The following is a 6000-nucleotide window of genomic DNA, read 5'->3' on the forward strand; positions in this document are numbered from 1 at the left end:
TACCTGCTGCAAGACATCCCTACTCCTATACTGCAATCCTCTCACTATGAAGCGGCACGGTAGCACAGTGGTTAGCACTGTTGCTTCACAGCTCCAGGGTCCCAGGTTCGATTCCCGGCTTGGGTCACTGTCTGTGCGGAGTCTGCACGTCCTCCCCGTGTGTGCGTGGGTTTCCTCCGGGTGCTCCGGTTTCCTCCCACAAGTCCCGAAAGACGTGCTGTTAGGTGAATTGGACATTCTGAATTCTCCCTCCGTGTACCCGAACAGGCGCCGGAATGTGGCGACTAGGGGCTTTTCACAGTCACTTCATTGCAGTGTTAATGTAAGCCTACTTGTGACACGGATAAAGATTATTAATATTATGGAGGCCAGCAAGCCTTTAGCTTCCCTCACTGCCTGCCTGGCCTGCAAGTGTTTGCCCGCTCAGCCAGCCTGCCCAGTCACCCTGCAGCCTCTCTGCACCCTCCTCACAGCGCACACTGCCACCCAGCTTAGTGTCGTCTGCTAATTTGGAGATATTGCGATTCCCTCGTCCAAATCCTTAATGTATATTGTGAACAGTTGGGGTCCCAGCACTGAACCCCGCGGTACCCCACTAGTCACTGCCGGACACTCTGAAAGAGGCCCGTTTATCCCCACTCTCTGCTTCCTGTCTGCCAACCAGTTCTCTATCCACCACAATCCATTACCCCCAATACCAAGAGCTTTAATTGTGCTCGCTAATGTGGGGCCTTGTCAAAAGCCTTTTGAAAGTCCAGATACACGACATCCACTGGTTCACCCTTATCCATTCTACTGGTCACATCCTCAAAACATTCCAGAAGATTTGTCAAGCGTGATTTGCCTTTAGTGAATCCATGCTGACTGGGACCGATCCTGTCCCCACTTTCCAAATGCTCAGTTATTTCATCCTTAATAATTGACTCCAGCATTTTCCTCAGTGCTACCTGCCCCTCTACAGATCTTTGTATCATTTGCAAACTTAGCAACAGAGCCTTCAGTTCCTTCTTCCAGATCATTAATGTATATTGTGAAAAGTTGTGGTCCCAGCACAGACCCCTGAGGCACACCACTAGTCACCGGCTGCCATCCTGAAAAAGACCCCTTTAGCCCCACTCTCTGCCTTCTGCCAGACAGCCAATCCTCTATCCATGCCGGGATCTTACCCTGAACACCATGGGCTCTGAACTTATTTAACAGTCTCCTGTGCGGCACCTTGTCAAAGGCCTTCTGGAAATCTAAATAAATCACGTCCACTGAAATGAAAAATGAAATGAAAATCGCTTATTGTCACAAGAAGGCTTCAAATGAAGTTACTGTGAAAAGCCCCTAGTCGCCACATTCCGGCGCCTGTTCGGGGAGGCTGGTCCGGGAATTGAACCGTGCTGCTGGCCTGCCTTGGTCTGCTTTAAAAGTCAGCGATTTAGCCCAGTGAGCTAAACCAGCCACTGGTTCTCCTTTGTCTAACTTGCTTGTTACCTCCTCAAAGAACTCTAACAGATTTGTCAGACACGACCTCCCCTTGACGAAGCCGTGCTGACTCAGTCCTATTTTACCGTGCACTTCCAAGTACTCCGCGATCTCACCTTTAATAACAGACTCTAAAATCTTACCAATGACCGAAGTGAGGCTAACCGGCCCATAACCGATCTATAGAATGCTGGAAAATGATCACCAATGCGTCCTCTATTTCTAGGGCCACTTCCTCACGTTCTCTGGTGGGCATCAGGCCCTGGGGATTTATCAAGTTTTGATCCCTTCAATTTCCCCAGTACAGTTTCCTGATTAATAAGGATTTCCTTCAGTCCCTCCTTCACCCTGACCCTCTGTCCTCGAGTATTTCCGGAAGGTTCTTTGTGTCCTCCTGAGTGAAGACAGATCCAAAGCCATTATTCAACTGGTCCACCATCTCTATTGCCCATTATGAATTCACCTGATTCTAATTAAGGGACCTACATTTGTCTTCACCAGTCTTTTTCTCTTCACATATCTATAGAAACTTTTGCAATCAGTGTTTATGTTTTCTGCAAGTTTACTCTTGTATTCTATTTTCCCATCTGCATTAAACCCTTTGTCCTGCTCTGCTGAATTTTACATTTCTCCCAGTCCTCAGGCTTGCTGATTTTTCCGGCCAATTTATTTGCCTCCTCTTTGGCTTTTTAACACTATCCCTGCTTTCCCTGGTTAGCCATGGTTAAACCGCCTTCCCTCTTACTCTTGCTCCAGACAGAAATGTACAATTGTGGATGTTCATCCATGTGTTCTTTAAATGTCTGCCACTGCCTATCCACCATCAACCCCTGAAGGATCCTTTGCCAGCTTATCCTCACCAATGCACGTCTCATACCATCAAAGTATTTCTTTCAGTTCAGGACCCTAGCCTCAGACTTAACTGTCTCCGTCTTAATGAATTCTACCGTATTATGGTCACTCTTCCCTGAAGAATCTCGTACCACAACGTTGGTAATTAATCCTCTCTCATTGCACAATTCCCAGTCCAGGATGGCCTGCTCTCTAGTTGGTTCCTTGACATATTAGTCGAGGAAATCCTCCTACAATCGCATTGCTACCAGTTTGATTAGCCCAATCAATATGCAGATTGTGTGAAGTGAAGTGTCGCCCCTTGTACCTCCCACCTGTGTGCTCATCACAGCATCTACATCCCACCCCAGGCGGGAGTGAAGAAAGCACTTGGCGAACTACATTCCACCATCAACAACCAAGAAACAAATCACCCCAAAGCCCTGACAATCGTGGCCGGAGACTTCAACCAGGCCAACCTCAGGAAGGTCCTCCCCAAACTCCAGCAACATACCTCCTGCCCCACCAGAGGTGCAAACACCCCGGACACTGCTACACGAGCATCAAAGGTGCCGACCGCTCCACCCCCCGACCTCACTTTGGCAAATCCGACCACAAGTCGGTATTCCTAATTCCGGCTTACAACCAGCAACTGCAGCGTGCTGAGCCAGTCAGGAAAACGGTGCAGTGCTGGTCCGAGGAATCTGAGGACATTCTCCGCGACTGCTTGGAGCCTGCGGACTGGCCCATATTCAAGGCCGCGACAGCTAACCTGGACGAGTACGCAACCACCGTCACCGGCTACATCAGTATGTGTGTCGAGGGCTGGGTACCGAAGAGAAGACAATTCGGGTGTTGCCCAATCGGAAACTCTGGCTCAGGACAAAAGGTTCACTCCCTGCTGAAGTTCCGGACGGAGGGGTTCAAGTCTGACGCCCCTGACCTATATAAGAAATCCAGGTACGATGTACGGAAAGCCATCAGGGATGCAAAATGACAAAACCGGATCAAACTAGAGTCCCAGGCCAACGGCACTAACCCACGATGACGATGGCAGGGCCTACACAGGATCACAGGCTACAAAGCAAGGCCAGGCGGAATCTCTGGGGCTGGAACAAGTTCTATGTCCGCTTTGAACAGTCAGCCAATGTATCAGTGCCACCCGCCCCAACAGCCCTGGATACACCCAGACCCACTATTACAGCCTCAGAGGTAAGAGCTGCCTTCCTGAAAGTGAATCATGAGACGGATCACTGCCAGCCTCCCAGACGGTCTCGATCCGCTGCAGTTTGCCTATCACTGCAACCGGCCCACAGCAGGTGCTATACCTCTGACCCCACAATCAACACTCGAACACCTCGACAACAAGGAAACTGACTGCTGTTCATAGACTACAGCTCCGCCTTCAACACCATTATCCCAACAAGACTAATAACCAAACTCTGCAATCTTGGATTGACCCCTCCCTGTGCAGCTGGATCCTCGACTTCCTCACCAACAGACCGCAATCTATCAGGAGAGGTAACAGCACCTCCTCCACAATAGTCCCCAACACCGGGGCCCCGCAGGAATGTGTGCTCAGTCCTCTACTGTACTCTCTGTACACCATGACTGTGTGGCAAGATTTAACTCCAACTCAATCTATAGGTTTGCGGATGATACGACTGTGGTGAGCCGTATCTCAAACAACGACGAATCAGACTACAGGAGGGAGATAGATCACTTGGTTGCACGGTGTACCGAAAACAACCTCTCTCTAAATGTCGGAAAGACCAAGGAACTGATCATCAACTTCAGGTACCTGGGAGGGCAGTGAGCTGTGTGTATCCTATCACATGTACCGAAGTACAGTGTCTCCATCGACTCTCACAAACTTCTACAGATGTGCGATAGAGAGCATCCTATCCGGCTGCATCACAGCTGGTATGGCAACTGCTCGGCCCAGGACAGCAAGAAACTGCAGGGTGGTGAACTCAGCCCAACGCATCACACAAGCTTGCCACCCCCACATTGATTCAGTGTACACCTCCCACTGCCTCAGGAAGGCAGACAGCATTATCAGAGACCCCTCCCACCCAGGCATTGCCTTCTTCCAGACCCTTCCATCAGGCAGAAGGTACAGGAGTCTGAAGACCCGCACATCCAGACATAGGAACAGCTTGTTCCCCACAGCTACTAGACTCCTCAACGACTCCCCCTCGGACTGATCTGTTCCCTGTAAGAACACTATTCACGATGCCCGATGCTGCTCTTGCTCATGTATTTGCTTTGTTTGTCCCCTTGCTCCGCACTGTAACCAATCACTGTTTGTCGATGTACCATTTGTCAATGTTCTCTGTCGATTATTCTTTTGTCTACTATGTACGTACTGTGTACGTTCCCTCGGCCGCAGAAAAATACTTTTCACTGTACTTCGGTACATGTGACAATAAATCAAATCAATCAATCAATTGATTGAAGTTGCCCGTAATACTGCCGCACCCTCACTGCACACGTCTCGAATTTGATGCCGTCCCCAACTGTTGCTCTTTTTAACCTTAGTCTATTTGCTCTATTTAGGTCACCTTTGCTCATGAGTCGCCAGGTATCTTTATGATACCGCCACGTGGTTCAAGTTTAGGTTATGATTAATAACACAGCACACCGCTTAGTAAGGATTAAAACAACGGTCATTTATTATATACAACAAGCAATATTAATACCCTAATACTACTTTCTATATAACAAACCTATCACTACTGGCCAATACTTAACTTTAGGAAGAGCCCACCAGGTCAGGGAAACGAATGGCTTGTCCAATCAAATCTGGCCCGCGGGATTCAAAAGGCTGCTACAGGTCGGTGGCTGGGTGTCTCTACCGGATAGCGATCGTTGGATTCACACTTACGGTACCGGTGGCTGGTCTTGCGAAGGTCTCGAGCAGGCGAAGATGAGAGAGAGAGAGATCTGAACTTGGACCTTTACTTTTATAAGGCCCAGGGGCTTCCCGCCTCCCGGGGAGGCCCTTGACCCTGAGTCCCAAGTGATTGGATTCTGTCCCCAGTCTCTGGGGTCGATGTGTCCAATGGTGAGGCGATTCCTCGATCGGGGGGTGGTCGCTCACCTGTCTTTGTTTCGGCCACTGCAGGCGCCGACAGGTCTGGCCCGGCATTCAATTGCTAATATGTTGCAATTGTTCCCGGGGATAGCCGATTTAGCTGTGGATGTCTGAGTTTATTAGGTGTAAACAGTCCTGAATGAAACTGCGGATACCTGGGTTGAAGGGCTGTTGATAGCCCTGAGTATCGATCTGGACTACGTTCCCAGAGCTGAAGCTGCAACCCTGTCTGCAGCTGCCTGCTTGTGTCTTCTTGGCTGCTTTTCCCAGCAGACTTTCGGGTTAGCCGTTTTAAACTGGGTTTTGGCCAGATTAATCGGAGCGCAGTCATTTTACATGGCTACATTCCCGCCTTGTGATCCTAATGCGAAGCGTGAAGGATCACATAAATTTTGTCCTCTTTGTTTCCCAACTTTGGGGGTGGGGGGGGGGGGGGGGCACCTCCCACATGGCCACTACTCTGACCCTAGCTATGCACAAAAATTTACCTAAACAATTCTTGAGGGCGCTATGTCAGGCAGGGGCATGTGTCTGGAAAAAAATAAACTGGGAACCTCTAATTTTACCTAAACACTCTATACTCCTAAACATTGCATTATCCT

The sequence above is a fragment of the Scyliorhinus torazame genome, chromosome 3 (assembly GCF_047496885.1).
Source record: "Scyliorhinus torazame isolate Kashiwa2021f chromosome 3, sScyTor2.1, whole genome shotgun sequence".
Taxonomy (NCBI): domain Eukaryota; kingdom Metazoa; phylum Chordata; class Chondrichthyes; order Carcharhiniformes; family Scyliorhinidae; genus Scyliorhinus; species Scyliorhinus torazame.